The sequence below is a fragment of the Aegilops tauschii genome, chromosome 5 (assembly GCF_002575655.3).
Source record: "Aegilops tauschii subsp. strangulata cultivar AL8/78 chromosome 5, Aet v6.0, whole genome shotgun sequence".
Classification (NCBI taxonomy): Eukaryota; Viridiplantae; Streptophyta; class Magnoliopsida; order Poales; family Poaceae; genus Aegilops; species Aegilops tauschii.
Window position 1 is genome coordinate 532,332,225 of NC_053039.3, and position 22,139 is coordinate 532,354,363.

At 46.8% G+C, this 22,139-nt stretch overlaps 1 pseudogene; it reads right to left on the reverse strand.

Annotated features, from left to right (window-relative positions):
• Positions 1 to 10,154: 10,154 nt before the first annotated feature.
• Positions 10,155 to 11,210, reverse strand: LOC109741462 (BTB/POZ and MATH domain-containing protein 1-like; annotated as a pseudogene).
• Positions 11,211 to 22,139: the final 10,929 nt, after the last annotated feature.

Genomic DNA, 22,139 nt, shown 5'->3' on the forward strand with positions numbered 1-22,139 from the left:
TAATTAAGGCTGGTTTAATTCAGCGTGGATGTTTGACTGGTTTAATTTCAGTTAAACCGAATGAGCACGCAAATTTTGTTCGAACTATGCATCAGTACACTAGTTTTCTGAACTTCCTGTCCCTCAACACACCTTCTCTGAAGAAATCGACATCTTCTATGAAGAATTTGACATTCTACCAGAAAGACCGACGGCTACTATGCGCTCCACTTGTGAAGGGTGGACGCTCCTCCAAGACCATGGGCTCCTCTGTTCAGTGTCCGACAACAGCTACAGTTGACTGAAGTTTTTTCTTGTTTTGAAAACACAGTTAACTGAAGTTTGACTTATGTAAGCTTCAGTTAACACTTTTTTTTTTGCGGGGGACAGTTAAATCTCTTTCACTGCGTGTAATTTCAGTTCCATCTGTAAATAGCTTCCGTGATTCGTTGATCAGGTTATCATCTTCGTCTCCAAGTATTATTATCTGTAGCTAGTGCTAGAACTAGAACTACACAACTTGGTCGCTCAGATCGTTCCCCATGAACTACACTACTTGTTTACTTTTATGTCCTTCAGTCCTTTGTCGTCGGTAAATATGATTTGGCCAAACCGAATGAACTTCCTGTCTCTGAACATACCTCAAGAAATCGACACCTTCTCTGAAAAATTCAACAGCTACCAGGGAGACGGCTAGGATGAGTTCCAGCTATGAAACATCAACACCTCTATGCTTCTACTTGTTTAGATACATACTTGAGTATATCAATGAAACTATATACTTGTGCTTCTTTCCTTGTCAGTGATATGGCAATAGTAAATGAAACTATATATCCGTTAATCTTTTGTTCTTTTCTGACTCTTCAGTTTTGCCTCAAGTGTTCAGACTGTTTCACTTTCAGTTTAACCAAATGAGTGAGCTTCCTTGCTACTCGTGATCATCCTTCAGCTTAAGCTTACATTTTAGTATTTTACAAGTGATCATCATTGCAAATTCTTATACATATAATTGATCATTCTTTGGTGCATATGCTTGTGGTTGTTTCCTTCTCTATATTGCAGTCCTTAAAGCACAGTCTGATTCGTTAGTAATCTTTTGTTGTTTCCTCTATCCAAATGGCTATTGATGATTTGGGCCGTTGGTTGGGCTATCAGAATTGCATTGGGAAGAGGCCCGTTTCTGAGGCTCTTCCTTCCTCCGGCCCGTGTTGTTCCCTCCAAAACCAACCGACGACCAACCGCAGAAGGAATCTCTCTGCTTCTTGAAATCGATCGGTTGCAGCAGGACGGGAGACGCTCTCCTCTGCCGTCGTCGTCTATATAGCCTCCCTCGCCTCGCCTCGCCTTCCTCCTCTCCCATCCTTTCTCATACGTAGCTTCCTTCCATCCGCCCTCTCCCTCTCCTCTTCAATTGGGCGCACCAGCGGTTCGTGCGAAGCTGTTCGACCGAGGCGAGATGGAGGACAAACGGAAGGGGAAGGCCGTCGCCAACAATGAAGAGCGAAGGCAGCGCCAGCGGCGTGAGCGTGAGGCGAAAGCCGTGGAAGACACTGCGACTTCAGGGCGGACGCCGACTGCAGGCGGCAACGGGGCTTTGCAGGAGCTTCCACGGGTGACGGCGGCGACTACGCCCGCTCTAGGCCCCCCACCCGGCGCCTCTTCCCAGTTCGGTGCGTTCCCTCCCAACCCAAGAAAAGCTCTAAATCCTTTCTCTCTGGTCCGCCCTGCGGTTCTTGGTTCTTCACTGACGACGGAGTTCGATTTCTTGGCTTCTGTTGCGTATTTCTGTTGCAGCAGACAACGGGCGTCCGCAGCACGCGCAGATCGGTAACGCCGGTGCGCCTCAGGGTCACGGCAGTACTGTCATTGATCAGCAGCGCCTCCGCGACCAGCCTTCTTCTTCACGGGCAAGAGCACCAGGATGCACTTGTTGCGGCGGAGCGCCCACCACGCGGGTTGTTCTCAACCTGCCCGTGTGCGAGGCTTGCTACAGGTGGGCTTTTCACGCCGGTGCGCCTCAGCAGCACGCGCAGATCGGCTACGCCGGTGCGCCTCGGGGAGCAGTGCGCAATCCAGGTGCGTTCCCTCCCAAGAAAAAAAAAATCCTTTCTCTCTGTTCCCTGCAGTTCTTGGTTCTTCCCTGACGCCGGAGTTCGATTTCTTGGCTTCTGTTGTGTAATTCTGTTGCAGCCCACAATGGACCTCCGCAGCACGCGCAGATCAGCTGGCCTCCACCCCTCCACACCTTGGCAAAGCCTGCACCGCCACCGGAGCGGCAGTCTTCTTCACGGGCAAGGGAGCAGCAGCTCCAGATCCTGGCTGATGTGATGAGGCTGCACGTGGTCAATAATCTGAAGAACCCTTTCTCGCTCGTCCGGTCCGGCCCGGCGAACCCAGCGCCTCAGCGGCAGTCTTCTTCACCAGGATGCTACAGCAATATCTTCACCGGCAACGGGCCCTTGTTCAGCAGCGCCGGTGCACGTGCACCCCAGGGTCAGGGTCACGGTACTGCCATTGATCAGCAGCGCCAGCTCGAACTCCTCCGCGGCCAGCCTTCTTCTTCACAGGCAAGGGCACCAGGATGCTCTTCTTGCGGAGCGCGCGCCACGCGGGTTGCTCTCAAGATACCCATGTGCGACGCTTGCTACAGGGATGCATTCATGGCCAACGCGCCTCCTCAGCACGCGCGGATCGCCTCCAAGCTTCCGAGTCCAGTCCCCACTCCCAGCAACGTGCATCCGGAGCTCCCAGCAACGCCGGCGCCGAGTCCAGTTCCCACTCCCAGCAACGGCAACCCCGGCCAGCCTTCACCCGCTATGCGGGATTTTCTGGCTCTCATCGAGAGTCCTTCACCGGCGCCGGCAGCAGGGCAGCAGCAGCAGCCTGAGGTCAACCTGGACCTCCGCCTCGCCCAGCCTGGGCAGCAGGATCCACCGCCAGGGCAGCCTGAGTGAAGAATGTCTTCTGAACTCTGGGAGCAGACAGCTTAACTGCTGAGCCTTTTCTGCTTCGCTCTCGTTTTGACAGAACAGAATGATTCCTCTGTGATGTGCCCAAATGTGGCAGTGCATACTTGTAGGACTTGATACTTGAGTAGATCGACAAAACTATATACTTGTAGGACTTGTTTCCTTATCACTTAGTAAATGATACTATATACTTGCTGTGGATGTCATTCAGTGTGCAGTCTGATTCGTTAACCTTTGGCTCTTTTCTGACGCTTTAGTTTTGCCTTGTGTTTAACTGATTTTTGGCTCTTTGAGTTTGATTGATTCACTTTCAGTTTAATCAAATGAGTATCAGAATTTAGTTCCTACTGTTCCAGTTTAAGATTATGAGTGAAGATTCAGACAGGTGATCTTCCCATAAGATTCTTCAACGGCTGTCCTTTTATATTTTTCAGTCCTTTGTCGTCTGTAAATGATTTGGCGTGGAGAATAGGCTGTGGATGCTTTGGTTTCCTGACGCTTTAGTTTTGCCAGATGTGTTTGACTGATTCACTTCCAGTTTAACCAAATGAGTAATCAGAGTTTAGTTGCTACTGTTCTAGTTTAAGCTTACTAGTGATGATCATTGTAAATTCTAGTAATGTGCTATGACCAATATATATAACAGACTCTAGTAATGTGCTTGTCGTCAGTAAGTTATTCGGCATGGAGAATAAGTCTGTGGATGATTTGGTTTTGCCTTGTATGTTTGACTGGTTTAGTTTCAGTTAAACCGAATGAGTGCTTGAAGTATTTAGTTTCAGTTGTCAAGACTCTGTTCTCACTTCCTGTCTCTGAAGTCTGAACACACCTAAAGAAATCGGCATCTTCTATGAAGAATTCAACAGTTACCAGAAAGATGGACGGCTAGGATGTGCTCCACTTGTGTAAGATCAACGCCCCTCGAGGAACAAGGGCTCCCCTGTTCAGTGTGCGACAACGGCTACAGTTGACTGAAGTTCTTTTAAAAAAAAAACAGACAGGTAACTGAAGTCTAACTGATGTAAGCTTCAGTTAACACTTTCTTTTTTGCGGGGGACAGTTAACTGAATTTTATTATCATCAAGCTTCAGTTGACTGTTTATTATCATCAAGGCTTCAGTCATATGCTTGTCGTCGGTTAGTGATCCGGCGTGGAGAATAAGGTCGGGGATGCTTTGATTTCGCCTCGTATGTTTGAATGGTCTAATTTCAGTTAAATCGAATGAGCACTCATATTTTGTTCGTACTATGCGTCAGTACACTAGTTCTCTGAACTTGATGTGGCCAAATGTGGCAATGCATGCATACATACTTTTTTTTTGTGGGAACATGCATACATACTTGAGTCGATCCATGAAACTATGTACTTGTTTCCTTGTCAGTGATCTGACATTAGTAGATGAAACTATATACTTGCTGTGGATGTCATTCAGTGTGCAGTTTGACCCGTTAATCTTTGGTTCTTTTCTAACTCTTCAGTTTTGCCTCAACTGCTTGAATGCTTCATTTTCAGTTTAACCAAATGCTTGAGGTTGTTTCCTTTTTTAGCTTCCACAGTCTGAATCGTTAGTACTCAGCTAAAGCGAATTTTTTAGTTTCAGTTGTCAGGAAACTAGTTCTCTGAACTTCCTGCTGTCTCTGAACATACCTGAAGAAATCGACAGCAACTGAGTATCAAAACGCGAACCGGAACGCTGCCAAGGGAGATGGACAGTTCGGATGCGCTCCAGTTATGAAAGATGAACGGCCCGCGAAGACCAACGGCTCTATTGTTCAGTGTCCGACAATAGCCACAGTTAGAGAGGCACAGCAGCCTCGGCCGGCCTCACTCGTTTCAAGGTCCGCGAAGACCACCGGCAACGTGGCTCCGCAGCCATCGCCACCGCCACCGCCTGGTCTCGGCGGCCCCTGGTCTGATGCTGGTTACGCTGAATGTCCGCTTAAACTGCTTTGCTCTGGTTTGAAGAGGAAGAAGGTGAGGAGTCTCTGATCATAGTTTCACTGATACTCTGCACCTTCTTCCTCTTCATCATCACTGCCGCCGCAGTCTGAAACGAGATTTTTTTTTAGATAATAAAAGCTTCTGTATTCTACTTCCACACAGCCACAGGCAACCGCAAAGCATATTTGATGCCAATTACGGAGGGCAGGCTAGTGAAGAGCTCGTCTCACCTGGGCGCAGAGGTAAACAACACCAGTAAGGTTTACGTCCACCACTTCCTGCCATTGCGCCCGCTTCATCCGCATTAGCAGCGCATCTCACCTGGGCGCCAACTACACCGATATGGAGAGAAGTTCACACCAGGACGGGTGGACACGGTCCGGGCCGGTCCTATTAGAATAAATCCGAGGCCACCATCGATCATCTGAGAACACAGTAATCACACGAGCACGACACCGAGATTTGTTAACGAGATTCACCGATATGGCTACATCTCCGAGGCCTGACCATGGGCGCTCCTCCCCATGACACCGCTACAATACCGCACCCGGTCATCCTGGACACCGACACACGCCGTCGGCTTCCCCTGCGTTCCGGTGCTATTATGTTGGCATAGGTTACATCGTGTGTCTACCCCCGCTATATATGAGAGGCCTAGGATACAAGTGTCCTACTTGGACACGACTCCACATCCTATATAAACACAATACAACTCAGAGTCCAACTGTAACCTACCTTGTACACTATATTCGACACAACTCTAACAAACTCCATCTTGGCGAATATTCTCCACCACCTTGAATTCGTCAATGCGTCAAACTTCCATGTACATTGGACTTGAGTTTATCACATGAGTACCGATGCTACTCTAAAGACTCCATATGACTCCACCTGCAACTTGTAGTCCCTTCTTTTCATGACCACAGTCAACACTCAAGCAAAATTAAGTTCCTCTTACTCTAGTTTGTGCTCCCAACTTCCAGAGTATCCGTTCAACGCAATCACACACCGATCACTGACCTGTGTGAAAGTGAACAACTCACATATTAGGTGTCACACATAAGAGTTACCTGAACTCAACATCACCGCTCTTCCTTGACCGCCTGTCTGAAACTTGAAGGAATTTCACCATTGCTTGTAGTCATCTCGAGTCAAATTCGCAGTTGTCTCACCACATGTATGACCACCAGAGCCCTGGCCCATCTTCATGTCCCGTGCGTACCGCACGCCTCGCCGCTACTACCGCATCGAGCCTCCGCTGTCCCGGATGAGTCTCAAGGGTCGCGAACCCACACCACTCAACCCCCACTTCAGAGTACCATCGGTCATCACTGACCGATGATGAGTTTCACGCTTCCATCAGACCACTGGGCTTCAGTCCGAACTGCATGTCACTCGCTTTTCCCCCTTGCTAAATAGGCTTTGATTCCCTGGATCCTTACACCGTAACCCCTCAATCCAGCTCCACCTTCAACATGACTCCATGGTAGATGATCAGTCCACCCTCGCGCCCCGTCGACATCAAGCTCCGTGTGTACATCACCTTGAATCAACCCCCGCACCATAGTCTTGTCGAAGCCACACAAGCCCTCGGGGTCTGCGCCACGTGTTTCCACGCCCAGAAGTCGGTCATCATCAGCATCACGCTCCTACGTCGTTGTCGCTGATCCCACCACCGTCTTCTGTATCAACCGACTTGCGTCGATCTCGTCAGACTGTCTAGTCCGACCCAGCCAAACCTTGTCCGGCTACATCACACGCTCGAGGCTCCCAAATCATGTTCCGTGAATTTCCGTCCATCACATGATAATTTCATCTTAGCTGACATGACTTCCAGCAACGCCTTAAAGCATCCGTGTTGTGCCAACAATCTTTCACCTTTGTCTGCCATAACCCAAGGTTTTCAGTTCCACGAACTTCTCCATCTCAAACCTGATACCCGATAGTGCCATGGTTCTTCGTACAGCTGACCTTGTGAAAAAATTAACTGAGCTATCCCCGTGACGCTGAAGTACACCAGCAAAACCCACATGGTCTCACCTCCGTGCACTAGTAGCAATCCGCCAAAAAACAATTGGTCTTCACGTGATGGTCACTTGGCTCAAAACTTCCAATGCTAACTTTGCCTTGCCATGACCTTCTGTTGATTCGACACCCTCTGCAACTCGCCGCTGCCAAGGCATCCAAACCAACGAAAAAAATAGCGCGCTATAACGACGCTATAGCGCCGTTATAGCGTATTCAGAAGGAAACGCTATATTTTAGCAAATTCAGCCGCTATGGCGCTATTCACGTAATTAGCGCGCTACAGGGCGTTATAACGTTGTAGCGTGTAGCGTTATAGCGTTCAAATGATGAAAAATATCAGAAAAATAGGGAAGGACTGGTTTATTTTGTGGTTATTGCACGGTAGATGTAGGCTAGGTGCTTAGTGTTGAGAGTTAATATATGTTAAATAGATTGACTATAGTTTGACATTCAGTTTAAAATTTGTGCTTCCTATTTGGCTAGATTATGTCTATCTACGATAGTGTCTTAAGGTACTGAAATACTTTATTTGTGGATATATTTAGCATTTTGTGCAAACGCTATTTTGAAATATAGCACGCTATTAGCGCCGCTATAACTTGTGTAGCATTTTGAGAAGGGGCTCGCTATATTTTGTAGCGCGCTATTTTTTTCGTTGATCCAAACACACAACTGCTTCTTCGTCCTCTAGATCAACACGAACATCATCGCCTCATACTAGCTCATGATACCATTTGTTAGAATAAATCCGAGGCCACCGTCGATCATCCGAGGACACAACAATCACACGAGCACGACACCGAGATTTGTTAACGAGGTTCATCGATATGGCTACATCCCAGGGGCCTGACTATGGGCGCTCCTCCCCATGACACCGCTACAATACCGTTGTTTGGACCGGCCGCCGGCAGGCCGGACCGGACCGGACCGAGGAGGCGAGCGGTCCTGTTTTGGGGGACCGGACCGGCGCCGACGAAGCCCGAGCCAGATCGACTGGACCGAATGGACCGGCCAACAACTACCGGCGTCGATGTGTGCGAGTGCAGCGGCAAGGTGGGCTACATGCATGACTGATGGGACGAAGTGGACGACGTGCGCGAGAAATTAGCTAACAACTGAAACTTGGGCGAAACCAACAAACTGAATTTTATGAACCTGTTGAAACTGAACCAGTCCTAGTCTCTAGTGCATGATCGCACGAGCTTATCTAGATGAGTATGTTACGGAGGTTGTTAGCGTAGTGGCCGCACCTGCATCCTCTTCTTCCCTGTACATTTGTAACACTCGACAGATACATGAACATACAACCTGCTTCTCTCCTATTGCTCCTTCTTACACTGACGAAACTGAAGTGCGTGAGAAATCCCGACGAGCACAGAGGGACTCCTCGAACAGCAGCGGTGGCTTCACCTTCAGAGCTTTCGGATCATGCCCGGTTATTCCTGGTCGTTCCGGCGACGCGTTTTCATACCTGGGACAGCCGGTAGCCGGTGTACGTGCTGTCGCCATGGCAGGATTGGTGCCAGGTTTGGGGTCGACTCCATGGTCGAGAACTTCAGATCGGCGCCGGTGCACGCACGGCAGCGATGGCGAGCGGCGCCAAGAGGCTATGGCGCACTGGAAAATGTGGAAGGGATGAGAGGGGAAGCTCGGGGACATGATGGTTCACACGGGGGCTGCCGGTGGCCACGAAGACGAGGCACGGCAGCGGCGGTGACTACGTTTTCTCGGTCCGACCGAGCGGCTCGGTTAAAGACCGGACCGGACCGACAGTTTCTCAGGCCAAAAATTGCAGCCTGCTGGACTGACCAGTTTTCCTACCGGTCCTGGACCGTACGGTCCGGTTTTTAACGGGCCACAAGCGGGCTTTTGGTTTTTAACGGGCCACAAGTGGGCAGAAAAGCTTGCTCGTGCCCTCCACCCAAGAGGGGCTTCGGTGCAGAAAATAATCCTAGCTTCTGCCAAACAGAGGATGAGGATACAGACCTCACAAGTTCACTGACGGAGTCGTATATATGTGGCTGAGCTTCATCTGACACTGATGGAACTAGATAATTAAAAACAGGTGGCAACACCATCCCATCTGTGTAGGATGCCGCTGCCCTGGAGAAACACTAATCACGCCAGACCGAAGGCCCGACGATCGACACCATTCTCTGACTTGGTGGTGCCACTCCCAGGAAGGCATCGACTCGGCGCCACTCCAAGGGAAAATCATGCATATCCGAGTACCCATCTTTGTCCAAGTGGATTTATGTTGTGATGCGTACGTCCGACGGATTATGACCTGTTGATGTTTTGGTACTTTTATAAGCGGTTCACTTCGTGGTAGTTATCCTCATCACTATGGTCCAATTGTTGCCCAACATTGAGAATAAGGCCCTTCTTCGCGATTGGAGTGCTAGTTCAAGGAGGCGTAGTCATCAATTACCATACAAAAACAATACTGTTTACTTCCATACATCTACTATACCACATGCATATAGTCCTTTTAATCTCAGTGCTAGTCAGTTACTAGTATTGCGGAGTGAAAAATAATCAATTGAGGTTGCTCATCATCAAACATCAAAATGTGCAGTGGTGCAGGTTTGACAAACTCACAGGAATGCATTAATCATTTTATGTCAATCAGTCAGTGATAACTAATTTATGAATATTTTCCACCCAGGGCATCTCCTATTATTGTTTGACATAAATATTCTTGCATATCAACTTGTATAAAAAACATTCTTTTCTAACCAGAAGATAGAGTCCTTTATACATAAGTAGTTTATTAAAAAAAAGAGTCAAAAACCATGACGTGAGGTGGTGACTCTGAATGCAAGCAAGGACCAGTGCGCTCAGTGGACATAAAAACACCCCAAAAGGAAAAAAAGGAACAGCCGAAATGCAAAGTGAAAAGACCGAGAAAAGACAATAGGATAAGCAAAGAACATATACATGCTATAGGTGTAACGATCAGCCTAGGATCTTTCGCTCTCATGGAATCAAATGTTCAACAAAGGTTGCACACAAGAATGAAATTTTGGCAAAAGATTAACAGCAAGTGTTACGAAGTTGGAGAGAAATAAAAGGTTCAGTTTTGGACGGGTTGATTAGGAGAACTTTTACAACATGTCGGCATCCACATCACTTCAGGATTTACCTAACAACTCTTAGATGCGTCTAACATTGGACTGATCATCCATATGACGACTTGGTATGCGAAACTTAGCCGATCTACCTTTTGTAGCTGCTCATGCTTTACGACGCTTTGTTCTCCTCTCCAATTCGTCCACTATGAAAGATGGACAAGTCTTCTTGAGATCCTTTAAGCGTTGCTTAGCCACCAGAGCATCCATGAAATTTGATAATTCGATAAATTGAAGGCATCCTTAAGCTCGTGGCAGTTATGTTGGCCAGCTAAAGCCAATGTGATTGCCACGGTGTCCTTGTTCAGATCCTCGCAAAGGATGCTTTGGCAAACCAGCTTGAGCCTATCCACTGCATATCTATCCGCAGCCACTAGTAAAAGCCAGACCATCTCGGTATCCTCACCACTAGGCAAAGAGTCCGTATAGATGAAATGGAGCAAGGCCTTGAAAACATCAGGTTGCATGTCCTTGATGGTTATGCATTGTCCCGGCCTCGCCTCCTGCATCGGCCCATGAGCTCCGCTTCGAAAACAGGCGACCGCATAGCGAGAACAAACCTATGCGCTTCAATGGTCTCTCCTCCGACAATGAAACCGACATCAAATCCCTTCTTCTCTTCAAGCAGCTTGGCAACATCCTCAGTCATGCCAGCTGGCGGCATGCTGATTTTAGGGAATGATTTTGTTTCGGTAACATGTGGCTTCTTGAAAACAGTGCCGACGCATTCGATCGTCAGGCGGTCATCCCTAAGGTACGCGGATCCCTCGATCTCGCTGTGCCTTATGAAACATGGAGTATGTGGACAAAACATAGTAATATCAGCAGGATCAAAAATCCTAGGTTCTGTTTTATGCATTGAAGATGAGAATCCGGTGTACTGGTCCACCAGCCTTATGTCGCAGGACGCCCGGACCTTAGTTTCGTTGCTCAAAGCACGACAAAAACTGTGATGTAATCTAGGCCATGTCCATCAAACCCGTCCGGGTAGAAGAAGATTTCCCAATCGTGGCCGCCGACGGAGAAAATTCCGGACCGTATGTAGCTGTCGACTTCGTGGCCCATGCCCTTGTGCTTGCTGTAACCAAAGATATCAAACACATGTATGCCTTGAGCCTCCTCAAGTGGGGTGCACATAGACACCGTTTTACACGTCTTCATCTCGTGACCACGAGGATATTAGTGAAGTCCGGACTCGTCGCGTAGGTCGATGATGCACTCGCGTCTGGATCGATTACTTTCGGATCAGATCAGAAGACGCCCGAGCACACAACAAGTCAGTACTCCAGTATGTAGGAAGCTAGCAAGCTGCTGCTTCCGCCAAAGTCCCACGTAGGGTGCTAGCTCACAAGCGTAGAGCCGCCGGCTTGATGCGTATATGTACGCACGAGCAGCCGAGTTCCGACGAGAAACGCACGAGATACAGGAGCACGATCGAGTTGATGGCAAAAGGCTCGTGTTGAGCACTCGAGCCTTCGTATCTTTTCTTTCTTTGATTGATGATCTATCTACGTAGTACAGAGCTGATTCGGCTAAAGCTACAGGTCCGTACCGGACAGGGACACCTAATCGTGATTATTTCCAATAGAGGCCGGAGCAGGGGCGGAGCCAGCGTATAATTTGTCTCCTATGTATATATGTATTTGGTGTCGTGAATCCACTGAAAAAGGCCGATCTGGATGATTCTAATAGGATGTTAATCTCTTATAATAAAGCTCCCAACATTCGATGCAAAAAAAAAGGCATCAGCCTTAGGAGGTGCACGTTGTTCGCCATCATAGCAAATCAGCTCAATGGTGGTAATAGATAGAATTTGCCAGAGGCTCAAAGGGTGGAAGGAAAAATTTCTCTCTATACAGGGTAAGGAAATTCTATTGAAATCAGTGGCCCAGGCAATTCCATCGTATGCTATGTCAGTGTTTAAACTCCCTAAAGGAATTTGCAAAACTATAACTGATGAGATTGCTGGCTTTTGGTGGGGAGATGGAGAAGAGAAGAAGAAAATGCATTGGTTTGCGTGGTGGAAGATGTGTGTACCGAAGAAGAAAGGGGGCTTAGGATTTAGAGACCTTCACAGTTTTAACCTTGCTTTACTAGCAAAACAGTGTTGGCGACTAATCCAGAACCCGGACTCTCTCTGTGCACGTGTACTAAGCGCAAAGTATTATCCAGAGGGGAATATTCTGAAGGCAGGCCCAAAGAAAGGCTCGTCGTTCACCTGGCAGAGTATTGTTGCAGGGATTCAAACCTTCAAAACGGGATGCATATGGTGTGTGGGCACAGGAGCGCAAATAGATATATGGCAGGATCCATGGATCCCATCGAGCCCCTCGAGGAAAGTGATTACCCCCCGAGGAACGATCATGCTAAGATACGTGGAGGAACTGATAGATCCACACAACAGGCAATTGGACGAAGCCCTAATCAGAGATGTTTTCTCTCCCGTTGATGCATATAGGATCCTACAAATACCTCTTAATGTTCAGGCCATGGAGGATTTTATAGCATGGAATTACACGAGATCAGGGACATTTTCTGTCCGGTCAACTTACCATAGAGAGTTTGAACACTGTATGGCATCGCCTTGCGAGATCAGATGGGCAAGGGAATACTCAGGAGGATACAATATGGCAAGAAGTGTGGAATCTTAAAATCCCTGGGAAGATAAAATATTTTGCTTGGAAGGCACTAAATGGATCGCTACCCTGTTATGGAATTCTGGCCAACAGACATATCCCGTTAATCCCACAGTGCCCGTTCTGCTCAGTGGGGTTGGAAGACATCCAGCACTGCCTGTTTACATGCAGGAGAGTGCAAGAACTATGGACAGACTTGGGGGTTCATAACACCATATTGGAGGCAGTTAGGCAGGACCGATCAGGATCAGTTACTATACAGATTCTCACTCGGGTACAGAGTGTATGTGAGGAACTGCCCAGGGCCGAATTAATTCTTGTGGCATCCTGGTATCTCTGGTGGCAGAGGCGCCAATATGTGAGAGGAGAAGAGATCCAAGCAGCTGATAAAACGGCCATATCAATAAGAGCGTTATCTACAATTTCCTCCGTGCGTACTCAAGCAAACTTGTGGAGAGGAAGCATGATCATATGTGGAAACGCCCGACTAGTGATGTAATAAAAGTGAATGTGGATGCAGCTTTCCTTCCTGACACTCTTTCAGAAGCAACAGGAGCTTTTGCTCGGGACAGCCGAGGGAACTTCATAGCAGCAGCCACATGGTATCTTCGTCAAATCACTAGCGTTGACACAGCTGAAACCTTGGCGATACGCAATGGTCTATATTTGGCTGGCAGGATCGGATGCAATAAAGTACAAGTGGAGTCTGATAACAGCTTTGTGGTGCAATCCTTGCAGTACCCAAATTCATATACGGGACCAAATGTAGCAACAACCTTTTCTATTATGAACAAAAGTGTAACACCAGCCTGGTTGTCAGAAATTAACTATAGTTAAAACCCACTAAATATGGTTGGATATAAATTAGAAAAGAAAACTTGTTTGTTTAAGAAATTAAAGCATGATTAAGAAGTTCCCTTATCTCTAATTGATGTGATCTCTACCACAGCAAGGCTTCTATGTCTGAATATTGAATATACAGTGTTTTACAGAGAGTTTATGTCAGAAACTGGTTCCCTAATTTTCTGATACTCCACCCACGTAAATATCGGGACTTGTAGCAAAGATATATATGTAGCACAACAAATAGCTCTCAAACTTGATAGATGCTTACCAAGGGACAAATGGGCAATGTCTTCACTTCTCTTGGCAGCATGAACATTCTTCGTATACAATATGTCTGTTTTGGATGCTTGCATCGTGGCTCCACCAATGGACACCCTACGGTTTACACCACCCATCGAGTGTCTAGGCGCCTTCTTTATACTTTGAGGCTTGGATGGACTTGGTTTTGAACCGTAGAGAGTTGAACACCGACCGTCCTTCTGCCCACCCCTCTGCCTCGAGGTGGATGCTGACTGCCCTCCATCCCTAGCCGATGAGAGAGAGTGGAGATGAGAAGCTAAGATGGGGTGAAGACGGTGGTGGATAGTATGTAAACAAACATTGCAAGTAATAGTATGAGAAATAATTGTAAAGAAAAAGGACAACCAAAAATCAATTTACCCGCACTTTACCAAATTTGGCAAAATACTCTTTGAAGTCCTCCCTTAAAACTATTTCTTTATGAAGCTTGTATGAAGCAGAATCTACATGATTCTATTCTGCAAGAGACACCACTCTTAAGGGAAATAAAATAAAATAGGAACTTAAGAGGTCATCAGGCAAGACATAAGAAAATAATGACTACCATGCAGCAAAAATAGCATCAAGACCAGGTGCGAGTTCACACACCCTTATGATGATCTGGTATAGTTCCTAGGGCTGAAATTAGGGAGGAAATTGCAGTAACATTAAACCTGAGCGTGCTTACCAATGAGGCGTTGATACAAACTGGATTCTGTCCTGGGCATCTCACTCTTCCAATAAGAAACGTAAAACCAACCTAGAATAGCATATCCGCATAGTCAGGGTAAGACCGGAATCCAAATGCAAGAGGATCAGCACATAACTTTATGCCCAAAAACAAACATGTCATCATTCTGTTGTTAGTATCAACTATGTGCAGATTATCATACAAGATTTCCATTACCCTGAACATTAGTACAAGAGACGAAAAGGAAACCTATAAACTAAGATTTCTAAAATAAACAGAAGAAGCTACTACTGTGCATCATATCCCACAATTAATTCATGATGCTAGCGAAGCTGTACAAGAGCCCAAAAAGAAACCTATAGTATTAAGTGCAGACTTCATCTGAATAGCCTTGCTTGTTCTGTTGGAAATATGCCCTAGAGGCAATAATAAATGGTTATTATTATATTTCTTTGTTCATGGTAATTGTCTATTATTCATGCTATAATTGTATTGTCCGGAAATCGTAATACATGTGTGAATACATAGACCACAATGTGTCCCTAGTAAGCCTCTAGTTAACTAGCTCGTTGATCAACAGATAGTCATGGTTTCCTGACTATGGACATTGGATGTCATTGATAACGGGATCACATCATTAGGAGAATGATGTGATGGACAAGACCCAATCCTAAGCATAGCATAAAAGATCGTGTAGTTTCGTTTGCTAGAGCTTTTCCAATGTCAAGTATCTTTTCCTTAGACCATGAGATCGTGCAACTCCCGGATACCGTAGGAGTGCTTTGGGTGTGCCAAACGTCACAACGTAACTGGGTGACTACAAAGGTGCACTACGGGTATCTCCGAAAGTGTCTGTTGGGTTGGCACAGATCGAGGCTGGGATTTGTCACTCCGTGTGACGGAGAGGTATCTCTGGGCCCACTCGGTAATGCATCATCATAATGAGCTCTATGTGACTAAGGCGTTAGTCACGGGATCATGCATTGCGGTACGAGTAAAGAGACTTGCCGGTAACGAGATTGAACAAGGTATTGGGATACCGACGATCGAATCTCGGGCAAGTAACATACCGATTGACAAAGGGAATTGCATACGGGATGGATTGAATCCTCGACATCGTGGTTCATCCTTTGAGATCATCGTGGAACATGTGGGAGCCAACATGGGTATCCAGATCCCGCTGTTGGTTATTGATCGGAGAGGCTTCTCGGTCATGTCTGCATGTCTCCCGAACCCGTAGGGTCTACACACTTAAGGTTCGGTGACGCTAGGGTTGTAGAGATATATGTATGCGGAAACCCGAAAGTTGTTCGGAGTCCCGGATGAGATCCCGGATGTCACGAGGAGTTCCGGAATGGTTCGGAGGTAAAGAATTATATATAGGAAGTCAAGTTTCGGCCACCGGGAAAGTTTCGGGGGTTACCGGTATTGTACCGGGACCACCGGAAGGGTCCCGGGGGTCCACCGGGTGGGGCCACCTATCCCGGAGGGCCCCGTGGGCTGAAGTGGGAAGGGAACCAGCCCCTAGTGGGCTGGGCGCCCCCCCCATGGGCCTCCCCCCATGCGCCTAGGGTTGGGAACCCTAGGGTGGGGGGCTTCCCACTTGCCTTGGGGGGCAAGTCACCCCCCCTGGCCGCCGCCCCCCACCCTAGATGGGTTTGGTCGGCGCCCCCCCTCCCAAGGGGGCCTATATAAAGGGGGGGAGGGAGGGCAGCAACACTACTGCCTTGGGCGCCTCCCTCCTCCCCTGCAACACCTCTCTCTCTCGTATAAGCTCGGCGAAGCCCTGCCGGCATACTGCTACATCCACCACCACGCCGTCGTGCTGCTGGATCTCCATCAACCTCTCCTTCCCCCTTGCTGGATCAAGAAGGAGGAGACGTCGCTGCACCGTACGTGTGTTGAACGCGGAGGTGCCGTCCGTTCGGCACTCGGTCATCGGTGATTTGGATCACGGCGAGTACGACTCCGTCATCCACGTTCATTGGAACGCTTCCGCTCGCGATCTACAAGGGTATGTAGATGCACTCCTTTCCCCTCGTTGCTAGTATACTCCATAGATGCATCTTGGTGAACGTAGGAAAATTTTAAATTATGCTACGATTCCCAACAGTGGCATCATGAGCCAGGCCTATGCGTAGTTACTATGCACGAGTAGAACACAAAGCAGTTGTGGGCGTTGAGTTTGCCAATTCTTCTTGCCGCTACTAGTCGTTTCTTGTTTCGGCAGCATTGTAGGATGAAGCGGCCCGGACCGACCTTACACGTACGCTTACGTGAGACAGGTTCCACCGGCTGACATGCACTAGTTGCATAAGGTGGCTAGCGGGTGTCTGTCTCTCCTACTTTAGTCGGAACGGATTCGATGAAAAGGGTCCTTATGAAGGGTAAATAGAAATTGGCAAATCACGTTGTGGTCATACGTAGGTAAGAAAACGTTCTTGCTAGAAACCTACAAACCACGTAAAAACTTGCAACAACAATTAGAGGACGTCTAACTTGTTTTTGCAGCAAGTGCTATGTGATGTGATATGGCCAGAAGATGTGATGAATGATATATGTGATGTATGAGATTGATCATATTCTTATAATAGGAATCACGACTTGCATGTCGATGAGTATGACAACCGGCAGGAGCCATAGGAGTTGCCTTTATTATTTTGTATGACCTGCGTGTCATTGAATAACGCCATGTAATTTACTTTACTTTGTTGCTAAACGCGTTAGCCATAGAAGTAGAAGTAATCGTTGGCGTGACGACTTCATGAAGACACAATGATGGAGATCATGATGATGGAGATCATGGTGTCATGCCGGTGATGAAGATGATCATGGTGCCCCAAAGATGGAGATCAAAGGAGCATAATGATATTGGCCATATCATGTCACTATTTGATTGCATGTGATGTTTATCATGTTTTTGCATCTTATTTTCTTAGAACGACGGTAGTAAGTAAGATGATCCCTCATATTAATTTCAAGAAAGTGTTCACCCTAACTGTGCACCGTTGCGAAGGTTCGTTGTTTCGAAGCACCACGTGATGATCGGGTGTGATAGATTCTAACGTTCGAATACAACGGGTGTTGACGAGCCTAGCATGTACAGACATGGCCTCGGAACACACGCAATACACTTAGGTTGACTTGACGAGCCTAGCATGTACAGACATGGCCTCAGAACACGGAGGACCGAAAGGTCAAGCATGAGTCGTATAGAAGATACGATCAACATGAAGATGTTCACCGATCTTGACTAGTCCGTCTCACGTGATGATCGGACACGGCCTAGTTAACTCGGATCATGTTTCACTTAGATGACTAGAGGGATGTCTATCTAAGTGGGAATTCATTAAATAATTTGATTAGATGAACTTAATTATCATGAACTTAGTCTAAAATCTTTACACTATGTCTTGTAGATCAAATGGCCAACGTTGTCCTCAATTTCAACGCGTTCCTAGAGAAAACCAAGCTGAAAGATGATGGCAGCAACTATACGGACTGGGTCCGGAACCTGAGGATCATCCTCATAGTAGCCAAGAAAGATTATGTCTTAGAAGCATCGCTAGGTGAAGCACCAATCCCTGAGAACCAAGACGTTATGAACGCTTGGCAATCACGTGCTGATGATTACTCCCTCGTTCAGTGCGGCATGCTTTACAGCTTAGAACCGGGTCTCCAAAAGCGTTTTGAGAAACATGGAGCATATGAGATGTTCGAGGAGCTGAAACTGGTTTTTCAAGCTCATGCCCGGGTCGAGAGATATGATGTCTCCGACAAGTTCTTCAGCTGTAAAATGGAGGAGAATAGTTCTGTTAGTGAGCATATACTTAGAATGTCTGGGTTACACAACCGCTTATCCCAGCTGGGAGTTAATCTCCCGGATGACGCGGTCATTGACAGAATCCTCCAGTCGCTTCCACCAAGCTACAAGAGCTTTGTGATGAACTACAATATGCAGGGGATGGAAAAGACCATTCCTGAGGTATATTCAATGCTGAAATCAGCGGAAGGGGAGATCAGAAAAGAACATCAAGTGTTGATGGTGAATAAAACCACTAAGTTCAAGAAGGGCAAGGGTAAGAAGAACTTCAAGAAGGACGGCAAGGGAGTTGCCGCGCCCGGTAAGCCAGTTACTGGGAAGAAGTCAAAGAATGGACCCAAGCCCGAGACTGAGTGCTTTTATTGCAAGGGAAGTGGTCACTGGAAGCGGAACTGCCCCAAATACTTAGCGGACAAGAAGAAGGCCGGCAACACCAAAGGTATATGTGATATACATGTAATTGATGTGTACCTTACCAGTACTCGTAGTAGCTCCTGGGTATTTGATACCGGTGCGGTTGCTCATATTTGTAACTCAAAACAGGAACTACGGAATAAACGGAGACTGGCGAAGGACGAGGTGACGATGCGCGTCGGGAATGGTTCCAAGGTCGATGTGATCGCCGTCGGCACGCTACCTCTGCATCTACCCACGGGATTAGTTTTAAACCTCAATAATTGTTATTTAGTGCCAGCTTTGAGCATGAACATTGTATCTGGATCTCGTTTAATTCGAGATGGCCACTCATTTAAATCCGAGAATAATGGTTGTTCTATTTATTTGAGAGATATGTTTTATGGTCATGCCCCGCTGGTCAATGGTTTATTTTTGATGAATCTCGAACGTGATGTTACACATATTCATAGTGTGAATACCAAAAGATGTAAAGTTGATAACGATAGTCCCACATACTTGTGGCACTGCCGCCTTGGTCACATTGGTGTCAAGCGCATGAAGAAGCTCCATGCAGATGGACTTTTGGAGTCTCTTGATTACGAATCATTTGACACGTGCGAACCATGCCTCATGGGTAAGATGACCAAGACTCCGTTCTCCGGAACAATGGAGCGAGCGACCAACTTATTGGAAATCATACATACCGATGTGTGCGGTCCAATGAGTGTTGAGGCTCGCGGAGGATATCGTTATGTTCTCACTCTCACTGATGACTTAAGTAGATATGGGTATGTCTACCTAATGAAACACAAGTCTGAAACCTTTGAAAAGTTCAAGGAATTTCAGAGTGAGGTTGAGAATCAACGTGACAGGAAAATAAAATTCTTACGATCAGATCGTGGTGGAGAATATTTAAGTCACGAATTTGGTACACACTTAAGAAAATGTGGAATAGTTTCACAACTCACGCCGCCTGGAACACCTCAGAGAAACGGTGTGTCCGAACGTCGTAATCGCACTCTATTGGCTATGGTGCGATCTATGATGTCTCTTACCGATTTAGCGCTCTCATTTTGGGGCTATGCTTTAGAGACTACCGCATTCACTTTTAATAGGGCACCGTCAAAATCCGTTGAGACGACACCGTATGAATTATGGTTTGGAAAGAAACCTAAGCTGTCGTTTCTAAAAGTTTGGGGATGCGATGCTTATGTCAAGAAACTTCAACCTGAAAAGCTCGAACCCAAGTCAGAAAAATGCGTCTTCATAGGATACCCCAAGGAAACTATTGGGTATACCTTCTACCTCAGATCCGAAGGCAAGATCTTCGTTGCCAAGAACGGGTCCTTTCTAGAGAAGGAGTTTCTCTCGAAAGAATTGAGTGGGAGGAAAGTGGAACTTGATGAGGTGATAGTCACCCCTTCCGAACCAGAAAGTAGCGCAGCGCGGGAAGATGTTCCTGTGGTGCCTACACCGACAGGAGAGGAAGTTAATGATGATGATCATGAAGCTTCGGATCAAGTTACTACTGAACCTCGTAGGTCCACAAGGACACGTTCCGCACCAGAGTGGTACGGCAACCCTGTCCTAGAAATCATGTTGTTAGACAACGGTGAACCTTCGAACTATGAAGAAGCGATGGCGGGCCCGGATTCCGACAAATGGCTAGAAGCCATGAAATCCGAGATAGGATCCATGTATGAAAACGAAGTATGGACTTTGACTGACTTGCCCGGTGATCGGCGAGCCATAGAAAACAAATGGATCTTTAAGAAGAAGACGGACGTGGATGGTAATGTGACCATCTACAAAGCTCGACTTGTCGCTAAGGGTTATCGACAAGTTCAAGGGGTTGACTACGATGAGACTTTCTCACCCGTAGCGAAGCTGAAGTCCGTCCGAATCATGTTAGCAATTGCCGCATACTATGATTATGAGATATGGCAGATGGACGTCAAAACGGCATTCCTTAACGGCTTCCTTAAGGAAGAGTTGTATATGATGCAGCCGGAAGGTTTTGTCGATCCTAAGAATGCTAACAAAGTATGCAAGCTCCAGGGCTCAATCTATGGGCTGGTGCAAGCATCTCGGAGTTGGAACATTCGCTTTGATGAGATGATCAAAGCGTTTGGGTTTACACAGACTTATGGAGAAACCTGTGTTTACAAGAAAGTGAGTGGGAGCTCTGTAGCATTTCTCATATTATATGTAGATGACATATTATTGATGGGAAATGATATAGAATTCTTGGAAAGTATAAAGGCCTATTTGAATAAGTGTTTTTCAATGAAGGACCTTGGAGAAGCTGCTTATATATTAGGCATCAAGATCTATAGAGATAGATCAAGACGCCTCATTGGTCTTTCACAGAGTACATACCTTGACAAGATATTGAAGAAGTTCAATATGGATCAGTCCAAGAAGGGGTTCTTGCCTCTATTGCAAGGTGTGCAATTGAGCACGGCTCAATACCCGACCACGGCAGAAGATATAGAAAAGATGAGTGTCATCCCCTATGCCTCGGCCATAGGGTCTATTATGTATGCCATGCTGTGTACCAGACCTGATGTAAACCTTGCCATAAGTTTGGTAGGAAGGTACCAAAGTAATCCCGGCATGGAACACTGGACAGCGGTCAAGAATATCCTGAAGTACCTGAAGAGGACTAAGGATATGTTTCTCGTTTATGGAGGTGACGAAGAGCTCGTCGTAAAGGGTTACGTCGACGCTAGCTTCGACACAGATCTGGATGACTCAAAGTCACAAACCGGATACGTGTATATTTTGAATGGAGGAGCAGTAAGCTGGTGCAGTTGCAAGCAAAGCGTCGTGGCGGGATCTACATGTGAAGCGGAGTACATGGCAGCCTCGGAGGCAGCACAGGAAGCAGTCTGGATGAAGGAGTTCATTACCGACCTAGGGGTGATTCCCAATGCGTCGGGCCCGATGACTCTCTTTTGTGACAACACTGGAGCTATTGCCCTTGCAAAGGAGCCCAGATTTCATAGGAAGACCAGGCATATCAAGCGTCGCTTCAACTCCATTCGTGAAAGTGTTCAAAATGGAGACATAGATATTTGTAAAGTACATACGGACCTGAATGTAGCAGATCCGTTGACTAAACCTCTCCCTAGGGCAAAACATGATCAACACCAGGACGCAATGGGTGTTCGATTCATCACAATGTAACTAGATTATTGACTCTAGTGCAAGTGGGAGACTGTTGGAAATATGCCCTAGAGGCAATAATAAATGGTTATTATTATATTTCTTTGTTCATGGTAATTGTCTATTATTCATGCTATAATTGTATTGTCCGGAAATCGTAATACATGTGTGAATACATAGACCACAATGTGTCCCTAGTAAGCCTCTAGTTAACTAGCTCGTTGATCAACAGATAGTCATGGTTTCCTGAC